General features: G+C 46.7%; 1 pseudogene; it reads right to left on the reverse strand.

Moving 5' to 3' along the window:
• The window catches only part of LOC116985510, a 59,553-nt pseudogene extending 46,392 nt beyond the window's left edge, over nt 1-13,161 (reverse strand).
• Nucleotides 13,162-17,290: the final 4,129 nt, after the last annotated feature.

Here is a 17,290-nt window from a genome sequence, read left to right on the forward strand (position 1 = left end):
AGACAGTGGTCCGAGCACGGCACCAGCTGCATTGAGGCACGGGAAACAAACGCTCGGGAAATATATATTCGATCAATGCGGGAACCACCGCCCTCAGACCTCCGCGAAAAAGCGGTGGAGGTCCCGCCACGCATCAACCAACTCAAAGGAATCAATCAACCCTCTCAGCTTCTTCTCTACAGCAGGGGCACACTGAGTACCAGTACGGTCTCGCACCTCAAGTGTGCAATTAAAGTCCCCCCCCCCAAGGAAGACACACTCTCCGCTATCAATAGTGCTCAACAGAGCAGTCACCTCCTGAAGTAGGCCGGCCTGCATCGTGCCGGAGCTGGGGGCATACACGTTAATGAAATGCAACGGCATGCCATCCAGGCTCACGGCCAGATGAAGCAAACTTCCTGGCACAACTTCTTGCATTTTAGAACATTTGGCAGGAAATTCTGAGCCAACAGAAAGGCCACCCCACTCGAATTCGAGCTACAATGACTCATGTAGACCCCCCCTTCCCACTCCAATCTCCAGGTGGGTTCATCACTAACAACGGTATGCGTCTCCAGCAGAAAACACACTGCAAATTTCCACTCCCTAAGGACTGATAAAAGCTGGAATCTACAAAAACTCGCTCTACTCCCGTTTAAGTTTAATGTGGCTACTTTGATGTGCTGGCACACTAGATTGAGACTCTCATACTCCTCCTCGTAGGCTCCATAGCTCTCTCTTTTAGGAACTCCAAAACTTCGCAAAAACTGGCACTTCTCAGAGTCAGGAAGATCACTATCCTTGTTGCCAAGGATAGCCTCGAGAGTTTTATCCAAAGCCGGCAGATCAGCCCACCGTCTCTTAGCAGCATCCGCCTTTGTTCTGTTGGAACGGCTTGTTTTTTAGAAACTCTCGCACCTCACAGATAATAATTGCATGAGACTCGTCCTTGGATCCTGGGCTATCGGCCAAGTTACTCGCACCTGACACAACAAGCTCAGCATCACCAAGGTCTTTGTCAGAAGTCGAAAGACCAGAACTCTCTGGAATTTCGCCAGCCCCTCCACACAAACTGGCCCCATCACTCTCCCCCTCCTCCGGCATGACACCACCCCCAGGATCAATGCCGGGGAAGGGTCCCGAAACCCCTAACCGCATCACGCAGCTCACTGACTGGCTGGGCTCCTGCGTTCTGCCCTCACCCTCTACGTCTGGGCCTGGGGAAGAAAAAACAAGAGGCACCCCCAGGGTCTGTGGTACACTGGCACCCCCAGAATCTGAAAGAGGATCGCCACCCGAAATAGCTCCGACCTCCATAGCACCTAAAGCTCCCCCTCCGCTGGCAACACCCAGAGGCTCTCCACATGCTTTTTTACTCTCCCCTGCCAACTCAGCCGGAAAAGCAGCACACCTCCACTGGCACAGATGTGGAGCACAGACTGGTACACCATTGCCCCCGAACCCCCCCCCCCCCCTTCGGCTGACTCTGCTCATCCCCCGTCTCAGGGGCCACACTACCAGGGGAGCTTACCCCACCCACTAGCGTGCCAACACTCTCAGTAGGCCTCTAGGGTGGCATCCTCCAACCCAGAGGACACACCCCCAGGGGAGCTAAACTCAACACGCGATGAGATAACTCCCTCGGAGGGCTCCTGAGACGAAGGGACATCCACCCGCCCAGAGGACACATCTCCAGAGGGGTCTACCCTATCACCTGATCTTGTAGTACCCTTGGGAGATCCCTGAAGTGGAGGCTCAACCTCCAACCCGGAAGACACCAGTTCCTGACCTCCAACCACATCAGTGGTGGAAGGTCTGGAAAAAGACATCCCCCTAACTTTGGACCCACATCCTAGCTCTTCCTTGCCAGGCCCACACCTCCTTTTTTGTCCCACTAGCGGTACGGTGACCTCCATAAAGGAAGGGTCTTCCACCTCCACACTGGCCCCAGCCACTTTACCACCCGCACATTTTACCTTTCCTACCCCCTTCAGAGCCACCTCAGCTCCTTGCTGGGCCAGGGCAGTTGCACTCTGGACCTCACTGGAGCTGACAGGCGCCCCTTGGGTGATCTCCGCGCTCGGCAGTTGCAGACCCGCCTGCTTTTGACTCGCTTGGGTGTTCTTTTTCTGCTTGTTCTTCTACTTCTTCTGCTGCTCCCATTTCTCTCCACCCTCGCTCTATGCCTCACCTTCAGCCACCACCACAGGTTCATGATGTAGGGAGCAGGGGGCCCTCGCTGCCCCGCGTCCCCAAAGCGGAACTTGCAGACCCAGAAGGGCTATCTCCGCCGTCCCGGATCACCGAGGCAGAGCCGGCAGCGCCAGCCAGGTCAGCAATGCCACCCCACTCCACCAAGACATGGCGAGCCACCCCTGATGGGCCAGCAGTGCATTCCTGGGCCGCTGCGCTAGAAGTTCTAGCAGCGACCCCGTGAATAGGACATTCCCTACGGAGATGTCCATAACCACCGCACGCATGACACCGTGCCTTTCCCCAACTCCAACGCATGGTTCTAGGGAGACCCCTACACTCCACCTCGAAGCTCCCCTCATTGCCTTCCCCCACCCCCACCTTCACGAACACCCTCCTCTTGAAACTGAAGATCCCTTTTTCCTCCGAGTCCCCCCAGGGTGCATGAGCCTTAAGCACTTAAACCGCACCTCCCCAATCTGAAACAGGTACGGAATGAGTGTTGCATCCGGAATACATGTAGGGCAACTCCGCAGGAGAACCGGTCTCACCCTGTATATGGACCCCCCCACTGAGATCCCCCTCTCCAACGCTGTGGCCACATCCTCCCGGGTCTTCAATATCATCTCAACCTTTCCGCTTTCGAGCTCGGAAGAGACAATAGCCCCCCTCCCAAGAAGGGCATTCATGGCCTTTGTAATTACCCCCCTGGACATCTGGGGCCCAGTTTGAACCGAGATACCAAAACCGTCCCAGTCCAAGTCAACATGAGGCTCATATTCCGATGGCCTCGCTTCCGTCGCTGATGCCACCGCTGCGTAGCTCCTCTCCTTCGGCCGATCCCCCGCCATCGCCATCCTGACAGAGGCACAATCCAGCTCCTGGCACCCCAGCAGCTCAGTCAAAGACAATCATCAGAAAGCAGAAACCTCCAGCTGAAGCAGGAAAATCTCCAAGTTCATCCACAGCCGAGAACAGCTTTTGGGACGCCCTTACCCGCTCTTGCTGAACGCAAAAGCACCTTTTTCACATTAAGCCCGGCAGCCACACTGTGCAAAATGACTTTAGGGCAGAGAAACAGTGCCAAAATACGACAAAGACACCAAAAACTTCATACCCTCGATCTCCAGGTACTCTTGGCAGTCCGCCAATGACAGCCGCTCCCTCGACAATGTAGAGTCTCAGGGATTTTCACACTTGTGGAGGAATTTTTAAAGCAAAGGAAAGTTTCAACAGTCCATCCATATAAACATGTAACTATGAATCCCCTCTGCCTCTATTCCTTCTCCATCGACAAAATCCTTGAAAGGTGCTTAAAACTTCTCAGCCACTGGATCTGAGAAAGACACAGCCTCTCTCTCTCTCTCTCTCTCTCTCTGAAATGGGACTATCTTAGATGGGACACATTGGTTGACATGGATAATTTGGGCAAAGGGGCCTGATTTGATGCTGTATGACTATCTTCTCTCCACCTTATCAACCTTCTTTGCGCATGCAATTTGCATCTCCTTCTACCCCTTTCTACTTTATTTTTCCCACTCTAACCCCTATTCAAACTTCCATCCTGGCCCATTGTTTAGTTTTCTCCATCACCTCTTGCCACACTTCTCCCCCGGACCCTGTGTCCAAACCCACAGCCAACGAGCTGATAGGTCAAGTTCCGACATTTGCTTCTTGTAGATACAATAGTAGGGAGAAACATTATTTGCCCTAGTCTGTTTTACCTGGAAACATGGAGGTAATGAGGAAAGAGAAGGAGGCTATTCTGGAGTTGAAATATCCCACTAACCCTATAATCTTGTTTAGTTAAGTTCATGTTAAGAGATGCAGCGTAGAAACACAGCCTTCAGTCCACCATTGATCATTCTTCACACTAGTTCAAAATTACTCAACATTGGCGTCCAAGCCCACAGCTCCCTATATGGCCAAAGGAGATAAATAGATTGATAAGGAAAGGTTATGAAATGCATGTTTAAATGTTAGGAAGTCATGTTGCGTCTGTATAAAACATAGGTCAGGCCGCATTCCCAAATATCCTGTGTCGTCCTGGGCACCCCATTGTGGGAAGGACGTGGAGGCTCCGGAGAGGCTGCTGAAGAGTTTAACCAGAATGCTGCCTGGAATAGATGGTTTTAGCAATAAGGTGAATTTGGACCAACTTGGATTGTTTTCTATGGAACTTTGTAGGTTGTGGGAGACCTGATAGAAACATATACAATTATGGTAATTATGCACAGTTGGTACGAGAAGACATAGCTCTAAGACGAGAAGGGCTAATTTTAAAGGATATCTGCGAGGCATTCTTTACAAAGTGCCCGTTGCATGCTGCCCATGAGTGTCGGTGGAGGCAGGTACCATAGCATTCCTCAAGAGGCTTTTGATAGGCACATCGATGTGCAGGGTATGGAATTATATCGATCACGGAAAGGCAGAGGAGGTTACGTTAATTTGGTCTCATGTTCGGCACGGACATTGTGTGCTGAAGGTTCTATTCATGTGCTGTACTCCTCTGTATTTTACAGCCATCTACTCCCCAAGCGGCACTGTGGCCTAACAGCACCAATGGTCCCGTTCGATCCTGTCCACAAGTGCTGTTGGTATGGTGAGCACGTTTTCCCTGTGACCACGTTATTTTTGTCCGGGTGCTCCAGTTTCTTCTCACATCCCAAAGACATGCAGGTTTTTGGATGAATTGAGCTCTGTAAATTTCTCCTAGTGTATAGGGAGTGGATGAGAAAGTGGGATGTTAGAACTACTGTGAACATATGATCGATGGTCGGTGTGAACTGTGTGGGCCGAAGGGCCCGTTTCCCTGCTGTATCTCTATTATAAACTAAACTAAACTGAACTAAGGTAAACAAAAGTACACAAAACAAAAGTAAGCTAAACTAAAATAAAATCCTCAACCAAGGACACGAATTGGATCCGCTCCGAGCATGGATTGCGACTGACAGCAACTTATTCTGGGAATGATGTTGTGAGCTCATTTGTCGACAGGATTCTTACCTTGACCAATAGGAAGATGACCGACGCGGAACTGAAAGCCCCGGTGCAGGCGGTGATGACGGTGGCGCGCTTCCTCCCAAACAGATTTCCAACCTGCGAAAAGAGCAGGCATAATTGACTCTACGCAGAAACTTTTTTTCCTTGCCGGCCCACTTCGTGAATTCAGTAACAGCTTCTATCCCTATTGTTATCAGGCTTCTGAACAGTCTTTCATTAACCTAGGTGTTGTCCGATACATTGCCAGCCATTGTGAATATGGAACACTGAAAGGTGGCAGCAAAAGTAGATTGACTGCCATAGACATCATATGGAATGTTTCCTTTCAAATGTCAGGGCATCGCATCCCAGAGTTAAGGAGTTATGATGCAACTTGATGGAGTATTGTGTTGTTATCCGGCTGGCACATTCCCGGAAGGATGTTGAGGCTTTGAAGGAACATTTATCAGAATGATGCCAGATTTGTTTTTGGGGGGGGGGGGGGGGGGGGGGGGGGGGGGGTAAGTATTAGCTGCAGGGAGAGTTTTGACAGATTTTGATTGCTTTATCTGCAAAGCCGGGTGTTACGTGGAGGCCAGATAGAACTATATAAACTGTGAGAGGGATACATTCAGTAGAGTCAGAATCTGTTCCAAGAACGAAAATGTCAAACAGGAGAAAGAATGCCCTTATGGTAAGAAAGTCAATGTTTAAAGGAATGGTAAGCAGCTTATTTACACAGGTGTTTTTCTTTACACAGAAGTGGCATTTGGAAGCACACATGTGGATATCGAGCGAATTAAAGAATGTGCGCTCTGTGCAGATTCATAAGAGTTGGTCTTGGCTTCATTTTGGCCCAGGTATTATGGACCACAGGGCATATTCTTGTGCTGCAACATCGTACGTGATATGCTCTGTACCCTATATCGTCTCATTTGCTCTATTCATTGTGTTTGGGTGTGAATTTATTGTATTTATTATAGTATTATATGATCTGTTTGGACAATATTGAAAAGAAAGCTCTCCACTATATCTCCGTACACGTGACAATTGTAAACCAAAATCTAAAGGAGTAGCTCAGCCGTCATTAGTGACAGTGGCACAGCTGGTAGATCTTGGCATCTTGACGCCTGGCCTTCGATATTGCTTTGATGTTGACTGTTTTTGTGAAGTTTGCACTTTCTCATTAGGAGGGGCAATACGGAGGGAGCGCTAAGCTGTGGTAGGGACAATACTGAGAAAACTGTACCCTTTATGAAGGAGTGCAGAATGCATGCCACAGTGGCAGGGGGAATGCTAAAGGAAGGGTATACATTGGGAGAGGCAGTACTGAGAGAGTGCTACACAGCAGGTATATTAATCCCGCACTCCCGCTACGTGGCCTCATGATTGTTCGGCATTTTTGGTCGGATAAGGTCGTGAGCGTTTTTTACAAAGATTATCGTAGGGCAAACAGAGTTTGCCAAGATGTTGGGCGAGAGAAAGCCCAGCATATGCGATGTAGTTGAATAAAGGTGGTGGTGGTGAGGGAGCGGCTATGGCAGAAGGGCTAGAGATGAAAATGACAAGGGGAGAAGGAAAGGCAAAAAGGGGAGAAGGTATTTGAAGCAGGAGGAGAACATAAAGAGAGATTTGAAGCAGTACGGAAGCATAAAGCCCCAGGGAGGTAGGTGGAAGACGACTGGGGCGAAGAAGATTGAGTGAGTAGTAGAATTGGTGCGCACCTGAGTCAGGAATGAGGGTAGGAAAAGAAAAAGAACGAGTTGAGGTGTTATTCCAAATTGCAGAATTCACAGTCCAGACCGTGAGGTTTATATGCTACCCAAGCGGAATATGTGCCGTTCCTATCGTTTGCATGTGGCCCCTCTCCAGCAAAGCAAGAAGTCCTGGTCGAAAAAATGCCCAGTATAGGAATGGGAAGGGGAGTTAAAATGGTTGCAAACTGAGAAGCCTGAGCGGACCAATCGCCAGTGTTACCGGGTGGATGAGTACACACCTTGATGTTTGTTGTCAGTAAGAACATTCCTCCCGCTCCTATTAACGCGAGCGCAGGGAACAGCATCAGAGCCGAGCCTGTAACAGAGTGAGAGCGAGGATGAAATAGAGATCAACGGAATGTGACACCGTATTCCTATCAGGCGCGCAGCCTCCCCAGTTTCTCTCTTTCCCCCTATCTCTCTCTCTCTCGTCCTCTCCTTTCATCCATTCCCTCGCACACCTTCTCTCCCCCCTTCCCTTTTTCGCTCCCAATATGTTACAATACTTACCTTCAGTGGCGCTTCAATTCTGCCACTGGTCGTGTGCGCGATTTTGGCGCGTTTGAGGGGGGGGGGGGTGGGGTTAAAATGCGTTTTTTTCTTACCTTGTCCTGGATTATATTTGATTGGAGTGCAAGCTTTTGTTGAAGAATGGGTCGGACGGGCATTCTGTCTATTTTTTTTTTTTTTTTAAATCGCTCGACGCGTTCAGCGCTGGAGTGATTTTAAAATCAGCTTCTGAACCCGTCTACGCCGACAACGGGGACGGATTTCACGTAGGTGACAGGTAAAAGAAAGCGGTTTATATTTATGTATAAAAGTGGTCCTTAAGATACCTTTAGTTCACATTTTAAGTTGCGAAATGGTGATTTAGTCCCCATACTGACCGGCAGTGTTTTTCATGCAGATATGGGGATCTAAATCACTGCAAACCGCAACGTTCCAAATGGTCGCGTTCCAGAAAAACCCACAGGCAAGTTCATTCCATTTGGCCTATAAATCCATGACAATGAGATTTAAAAATTATGTTATATTGTGAATTCTTGTGTGAATGTTATTTGGACACCTAGGCTATTTAAAAATGTTAATCTATTCTTAAGAAATTGATAGATGTTTAGATCTAGTAATTAAATTTTGTAATTAGGTACAATTAGGTAACTAACTAATTATATGCTTTAATTTCAAGTCATCTAAGTAAGATTATTTCATATTTGTTTCAGAATGCTTCAATCTATAATAACTGAAAATTTTCTTAATTTTTAAGAAAGTTATGGCCATTTGACTGTCCTCGATCACAGCTTTTGTGTTAGGTCAATGGAAAAACAATAGAGAACAAGATGCTAATTTCCGAGTATGAAAATGGCCATAACATTTTTAATACTGAAGATATGAAAGTGAATTAGGTGACAAATTAAACTTCTTTTTATGCTTTATCTGATGGGATAAATTACAGACTTGATTTTTTAAATCTCAAAATTTGGTAACATTGCTAATACACACACCCACACACATAGGCAACGCGCTGTGAGCTTACTTACCCGGAGCAGAGAATGCGATCATAAGCGTGCCTGCCGTGTACAGGAATCTGTTGAGATACAAACACTACTTTTGACAAACAATCTCTCTCAACATCTCCCTTCTTCCATTTCATTCGTCACAATCGCATCCTATGCAAAAGATACAGACTTCCAATGTTCACGTCCCGGAGGCCAGACGATGACAGCAGGCTGATAACCATTTTTCCTTTGAACAAGGCACGTTACAGAACGGAAAGATACTCCTCGGCAGACAGTGACTGTGCCGAGCATGGTGCCATTTGTAGGTATTGATTTATTACTGTCACGCTGACCGAGTACAGTCAAAAGCTTTGTCTTGCGTGGTAACTAGGCAAATCTTATAATACACCAATACAAGTGGAAGTGCAAAAGAGGAAATTAATAAATTACAGAATGTAGTGCTGCGGTAGAGAGCGTGGTCCCGCATGGATGCAGTCTCCTTCCCTACTCAACTCCCGATAGACGCACGACTCTACGGCAATATTCAGCTCTAAATTAATCGACAAATTGGCGGGTGATACCACTGCGGTGGACCGGATTACAAACAACGAGAAGACAGAGTACAAAAAGTAGATAGCTTAGAACCTAGTGCCAGGATAAACCCTCTCCCTCAATGTCTGCGAGACAAATGAGCTAGTTGCCGACGATGGAAGATGGGGAAGTACCTCCATTAATCAGCATGGAGGTGCGGAACTGGAAATGGTTAAAACCTTCAAGATCCTTGGCGTTAATATTACCAGGGGTCGGTCGTGGTGCGCCAGCGAAGAAAGTAATTCAACTACTTACTTAATGAGGAGACTGAGGAAATTCGGTATGTATCCAGTGACTGTTATAAACTTCCACAGCATATTGACAGGTTTCCTCACAATTTAGCTTGGGAAGAGCCCTGGCCGAGATTGCATAAAATTCCAGAGAGTTATAGATGCAGTCCAGTTCACTACACATGCCAGAATTCTCACAATTGATTCCATCTACACTTTATGTTGTCTCAGAAATGCAGTTAAATTAATCAATGATTTGTTATATGGTTATATGGTTATAAAATGGCACTGCAAAGGGTTGTTTGGGGGTTTTGGGTTGAAGTAAAAAGGAAAGGGAAAGGATGGAGGGTTATGGTCTGAGTGCAGGTAGATGGGACTAGGTGAGAGTAAGTGCTCGGCACAGACTAGAAGGGCCGCGATGGCCTGTTATCATGCTGTAATTGGTATATGGTTATAAAATGGCACTGCAAAGGGTTGTTTGGGGGGTTTGGGTTGAAGTAAAAAGGCACTGCAAATGGTTGTTTGGTTTGTTTGGGTTGAAGTAAAAAGGCACTGCAAAGGGTTGTTTGGGGGTTTTGGGTTGAAGTAAAAAGGAAAGGGAATGGAATGGATGGTTATCGTCTGAGTGCAGGTAGATGGGACTAGGTGAGAGTAAGTGCTCGGCACGGACTAGAAGGGCCGCGATGGCCTGTTACCATGCTGTAACTGGTATATGGTTATATAAGGGTTGCTTGGGGGTTTTGGGTTGAGGTGTAAAGGCACTGCAAAGGGTTGCTTGGGGGTTTTGGGTTGAAACATAGAAACATAGAAAATAGGTGCAGGAGGAGGCTATTCGGCCCTTCGAGCCAGCACCGCCATTCATTGTGATAATGGCTGATCGTCCCCTATCGATAACCTGTGCCTGCCTTCTCCCCATATCCCTTTTCTCCGCTAGCCCCTAGAGCTCTATCTATCTCTATCTTGAATCCATCCAGTGATTTGGTCTCCACTGCCCTCTGTGGCAGGGAATTCCATAAATTTGGATATAATTGCTGAGTTTAATTTTCAAAATGTGATAATTGGGGGAGATTTTCATTGCGTTTTAGATCCATATCTGGATAAATCCGCAAAACAAAAGAGGATTAACATAAAATCCAAAACTGGCGAACTCCTAAATACATATATAAAAAACACAAATATATCAGATGTATGGAGGATTGTTAATCCAGTTGGAAGGGAATACGCTTTTTACTCAATGGTATATTAAACTTATTCGCGTATCGACTATTTTTTAGTGGATACAAAATTAATTCCATACACAATGAATCCGAAATATCATAATAGCACCATTTCTGATCACTTCCCGCTAACTTTCTTCCTAAAAATAGAAGGAATGTCTAATAAAAAATCGTTTTGGAGGTTTAACCCCCAAATTTTAAATAACCCACAATGTTGTACATATTTAAAGCAACAGGTGGAATTTTGTTTTGGGACAAACGATACTCCAGGTATTGCACCCCCTTTATTATGGGAAACTTTTAAGGCATTTATCAGAGGAGTTATTCAATTCAATTCAATTCAATTCAACTTTATTGTCATTGCACAGATACAAGTATAGGTACAACGAAATGCAGTTTAGCGTCTGGTCATAGTCATAGTGCAAGATAGTAGAAGTAGAAAATAAAAATACAGAATAAGAATACAATAGAGTAAAAGAGTACTGGTTAACAATGTGTGGAATATGGATGGATTAGGAAAAAAAACTGGTACATAGGCAAATACTGTATACAAATGGGAGAGACTAAAGATATCTAGCGACGGGACTCCGAGTTCAGCAGTGTAATAGTGTTATTGAAAAAGCTGTTCCTCATCCTGCTTGTGCGAGACCTGAGGCTCCTGTACCGCCTCCCTGATGGGAGGAAGGCAAACAATCCATGGTTAGGGTGGGAGGGGTCCTTGATGATTTTCCCAGCCCGTCTCAGACACCGTTTTCAGTGGAGGGCATCCATGGCAGGGAGCGGGGCACCGATGATGTGCTGAGCGGTTTTAACCACCCGTTGTAGTGCCTTCCTGTCAGCTGCGGTGCAACTGCTGTACCATACCATGAAGCAGGTGGTCAGGATGCTTTCGATGGTACAGCGGTAAAAGTTGGTCAGGATCTGTGGGGACAGGTGAGCTTTCTTGAGCCTCCTCAGGAAGTAAAGGCGCTGCTGCGACTTATTGACCAATTTGGTGGTATTGAGGGACCAGGACAGATCCTCCGAGATGTGTACCCCGAGGAATTTGTAGTTGGAGACGCGCTCCACCTCAGTCCCGTTTATATGGATGGGGGTATGTCTGCCCCCTCTGTTCTTCCTGAAGTCAACAATAATTTCCTTCGTCTTCTTGGAGTTGAGGACGAGGTTATTGTTGGCACACCAGGCTGCCAGGTTCTAGACCTCCTCCCTGTAGGCTGACTCGTCGTTGTCACTGATCAGCCCTACCACCGTGGTGTCGTCGGCAAATTTAATGATGGCGTTGGAGCCATACTTAGGGATGCAGTCATGGGTGAAGAGGGAGTAGAGGAGAGGGCTGAGCACACAGCCCTGTGGCACGCCGGTGTTCAGTGTTATAGTGGAGGAGGATTATAATCTCATATCAAGCCTTTCAAAATAAAAATAAAAATACTGAACAAATGCAGCTAGAAGAACAAATTAAACAATTAGATATAGAAAATACTAAAGACCCAACCATAGACAAACATTCACAAAATGAATTTTGGTTGTCAGGTGGCTGCTGCCCAATTGTTTGCCTCACCTTTTTTAAAAGTTTGTGTTCACAAAATGAATTTTGGTTGTCAGGTGGCTGCAGCCAAATTGTTTGCCTCGCCTTTTAAAACGTTTGTGTTCACAAAATGAATTTTGGTTGTCGGGTGGCTGCTGCCCAATTGTTTGCCTCGCCTTTTAAAAAGTTTGTGTTCACAAAATGAATTTTGGTTGTCGGGTGGCTGCAGCCAAATTGTTTGCCTTGCTTTTTAAAAGGTTTGTGTTCACAAAATGAATTTTGGTTCTCGGGTGGCTGCAGGCAAATTGTTTGCCTTGGCTTGACATTTAAAATCGTTGCAACAGTTTGATGCCAGCCCAATAGTCCATTCAGCCCACAATGTCTATACTATTCCTCTGGAAACCAGTACCTTCGGCCTGCAATACCCATACTAGCGCAACAGAAATCCCCCCACCCCCACTGGTGAGCAGTCATAACATCAACTCGCTGATGGCTTCCACTAACAAGCAACTTGACTCTGAAGTTTCTTTGCTCGTCAACAAGCATGTCACAGTTGCAAAGATCGACACTGGTGCCAAGTGCAATGTCTTGTCCTTATCTGAATTTAAACGAATCCGCAATGCCAAATGTATTACATAGAAACATGGAAAATAGGTGCAGGAGTAGGCCATTCGAGCCAGCACCGCCAATCATTGTGATCATGGCTGATCGTCCCCAATCAATAACCCATGCCTGCCTTCTCCCCATATCCCTTGATTCCATTAGCCCCTAGAGCTCTATCTAACACTCTTAAATCCATCCAGTGATTTGGCCTCCACTGCCCTATGTGGCAGGGAATTGCACGAATATTACAAACACTTCGGCAACTTTGCTAGCCTATGGGGAAGTGGAGCTGCTCCCACTTGGAGAAACTGAACTGAATTGCTGCCTGGAATCACAAGCTCACAAACTAAATTTTTTATTGAGAAAATTGCAAGTCTGCTTGGCATTAACGCATGCCAGGATCTCGGCCTGGTTACTTTTGAGCCTGCTGTCCATCAAATATCTCCTGCTGAGGGCTCCACCCAACAGATACTTTCGCAATACAAAGAACTATTTGACGATAAGCTTGGAAGGCTGCCGATCAAATACAACATTGCCACTGATCCCAATGTCTTACCTGTGGTTCGAGCACCACAACATATTCCACATGCTATGCGCGACAGAGTATACAATGAGCTACAGGGGATGGTGCCCCTGTCTTTGCTACAGTCACCGACCCGTCTGACTGGTTCTCACCATGGTGGTCACAACAAAGAAGAACAAGGAGGAAATCTGCATCTGCATCAACCCCAGAGACCTGAACACAGCGATCAGACACCCACACTACCCGATGCGTAGAGTAGAGGAAGTTGCTGCTCAGATAGGCAGTGAATCCATGTTTTCTGTTCTGGATGCCAAAAGTTCGTTCTGGCAGATCCCGCTGGATCCTGACTCATCCAATCTCAACACGTTCAGAACCCCTTTTGGCCGCTATAAATTTCTGCGGATGCCCTTTGGCATCAATTCTGCCAGTGAGGTTTTCCAATGCACAATGGAACAATTATTTGCGGGGTATCCGTGCGCCATCATTGTCGATAATATTCTCATTGCCGGATGCAACACGGCTGAACATGATGCCAACTTGAAAAAAGTATTAGACCATGCTAAAGACATCCAACTCAAGCTCAACACTCTAAAATGCAGATTTCTTGTAAAGGAGGTCCACTATGTCGGACACATATTCACCAGTGATGGCCTCAGACCAAACCCCTCCAAGACCACTGCCATCAATGAGATACCAGCTCCCACTGATGTTACGAGTTTACAGAGATTTTCTGGGAATGGTCAACTACTTGGGGAAATTCATTCCCAACCTCAGCGAAATATCCGCTCCACTGTGACAACTGACTCACAAGGACACTGCCTGGGCCTGGTATCAACAACACTAGAGAGCTTTTGAGATACTTAAATTACAATTGTCCAGTGCTCCAACCCTCGCCTACTTTGATTTGAAGTTACCAGTGACGCTCACATGTGATGCATCCCAATATGGACTTGGTGCTGCTTGCCTATAGACTTCCACTGAAGGAGAATGCAGACCTATTGCTTACGCCTCCCGCACCCTGTCTGTGACTGAACCACCTTATGCCCAGATCGAAAACTAATTATTTGCCGTGATTTTTGCCTGCACAAAATTCAAGGACTTAATGTTTGGCAAGTCCGTGACTGTTGAAACAGAGCACCAGCCATTGGTCACCATTCTGAACAAACCCATTCATGCTGCTCCGGCTCACCTGCAACGGATGATGATGCAGCTACAATGTTTTGACTTCACCATAGTCTACAAAAAAAGCAAGGACATAAATCTAGCCGACACACTATCAAGAGCCCCATGCAAAACCTGCAAACAACAGCCGTCAGAACAAGACCAGTTCATGGTAATGATGGTGTCATACATACCTACTGAATGCCTAAGCAGCCTGGTGGAGCACACGGCTGCAGATACAACTCTACAACTACTGTGATCAGTCATCCGGCGTGTCTGGCCAGATAAACAACATAGTGCTCCACTTGCGATTCGCCCATACTACATGGTTCGTGACGAACTTGTGTTACAGGACGGGGTGATAATCAAGGGTCATAAAGCAGTCATCCCAGCTGTTTTACAGGACAAGTATTTTGATGCCGTCCACAGGGTCCAACCCGGCATGGAAGCGACCTTACAACGAGCAAAGAGCATGTTTTTCTGGCCCAGAATAACCAAATATATACGCGAACCAGTTGAAGCCTGCGCTATCTGCAACAAACTAATGCCACAACAACAGAAGCAGCCCTTGCTTTCACACCCTGTTCCTCCTCTGCCGTAGTCCACGGTCGCTACCGACATATTCGAGTGGCGTGGAAAACACTATCTGATTCTCGTTGACTCGTAATCGGGCTGGTTCGAAATTGACTTACTCCAAAACATCACATCCGAAGCAGTCACCCAAAAGCTGTCCCGCCACTTCTCCGTACACGGCGCCCCTGCACGCCTCCTGTCTGATAACAGCAGTCAGTACACCAGCCTGTGTTTCAAAAATTTTGCTCAATGTTGGGATTTTCACCATGTCACCAGCAGTCCTTAATTTCCACAGTCCAACGGACTAGCAGAACGGGCGGTCCGTAGTGCGAAACAATTAATGCAGCTCTCACACCTTGCCAAATCTGATGTGTTCTTGGACCTGCTCAATTTTAGGAACATGGCCCGTGACCCAATACTGGGGTCTCCAGCCCAACGCCTGATGTCTTGGCAGACCCGTGCTGCCCTGCCCATGCCCCAGCAGCTGCTGCACCCACAGGTTCGTTCACCTCCTGTTGTACAGAAACAAATCCAGCTGAAACGCGACGCCCAGAAGTGATTTTTCAATAACTCCAGCAAATCACTTAAACCTCTCTCCAGTGGACAATTTGTTGGCCTCCAGACTGACAAGGGCTATTGTCATTTGGGTAACAGCCACAGCCCAGCAAAAGAGCCGCGCTCATACCTGGTAAGCGCCGACGGAGGAATCTACAGACGCAACCGTCAACATCCTGTGAAGGAACCACGTCCTGCGGTCCAGTATCCAGACACCACGTGTCCAATCTACCCTTCTACAGTCGGACTGTCTCTTCCCTCGCGCTCTGCTGCTGCAGATCAGCCGTTGGCTATGCCCCCTATGCCCTCACCATAACGTTCAGTGCCCCGCTCGCCAGCTTCGCTGAGTTCATCCCCCGGGTCACCAGTGCTCTCACTGCATGGGTCCCCGGTTATTTCCCCGGTGAAGGGAGGAGACGTGGATCTATACCGTACACATGCAGGACGGATTTGGAGGTCGCCCCTTAGATACGGGGATTTTGTTTAAATCATCTGTACATCCCTGTATGCGCTATTAGCGTTTCGGGTAATGGAATATTCAGTCATCACATAGTAGTGTGTTTATTCTTATAGGTCACCTAGATTTAGATGTGCCTCACTTATATTTTCTACAAGGAAAGATGTAGATTGGTTACTTCACCTATTAACCAATGTAGTGCTTTATTATTAGAAGCTCCGTCTACTACACTGTTCATATTTTCAGAACCCACCTCGTGCTTGCAGTCTACGCTGCTATTCAGTTGAAGCAACATGCTGTTGTGTGTTATAAGTGTCTTTCAATACATACTGTTGTACCATGTACGTGAGTTTGACCGTCATTTTACATTAATGATAACAATACAGTCCTTCGTTGGTACAACAGTAAAGGCTTCAGGCATTTCAGTACATAGATTAATACAACAATCAGCAGTACAATAGATCCATCGTGAATTATCATTCCCCATATTCCTCCAAACATGCTAAATGGCCACTATTCTCCACCTTCATTGAATTTATGCATCTCTTCCCCAACCTATGTGATCTTCTTTATTTCTCTGGTGATATGTGCTGCTAAATCTATAATGTTAGAGGATGCATCGGGAACAAAGGTGCAGCATTCCTGCCCTATTATAGCACAGGTCCCACCATTTATTCTGTAGGGCTATTGGGCAAAGAGCAACCATTTCAGCCATCATGGATGAGATGGCCTTTTGCTTCTAGGTAAAAGCGTCTGCGATTTCATTGACCAATTTCTCCAATACAGGTGTCATATTAATCAATTCCCGTGATAGACGGGCAGTCCCGTAAGGTAGGCAGGCGATCATCCAGAATCTCTCTGACTCTGATATACTTCGCTTAGCCCTCATGGGGATATAGAATTCAGTTAGATGTTTCACAGCTCAGGGACAACAAAGGCCAAATAACAGCATCCCCTTCAGTTGTAGGTTGGCCTGATCAAACTTTCCCAGTTCTTCTCATCCCCAGGTGGCATACCAGGTAACCATGGTTATGCCCATGATCCACATACAAAATACATCCCATTTATTGGATGCAGCGGGCCACTAGCACTAACCTTGGTGCAGGTGCTGTTCCCCAAGTATACCACACTGCCACAATTTGTCACAATAACAGGTGGTATTAACTGGGCTGTGGGGGCAATCCACTTATTTAAGCCATGGTATTTCCCACAATCTGGTCTCATTTACCTTCCGTCCTGGCTTAAAAGAGGGCGTATACCATCCTTCATATATGGGTTTGTCCTTTAGTTTGCCATTCTAAAGGCACCCACTAGTTGCTATTTTATTGCGAAAACAGTGCAAGGCCAGAATCTCAGTAAGGTTAAGGTTAAGGGGTATAATTAAGAGGGGTATTCCTCCTCCACCATTATATGGGATGTGTGTACACAACTAGCATACACTTATTATC

Source organism: Amblyraja radiata, chromosome 22 (assembly GCF_010909765.2).
Source record: "Amblyraja radiata isolate CabotCenter1 chromosome 22, sAmbRad1.1.pri, whole genome shotgun sequence".
NCBI lineage: Eukaryota > Metazoa > Chordata > Chondrichthyes > Rajiformes > Rajidae > Amblyraja > Amblyraja radiata.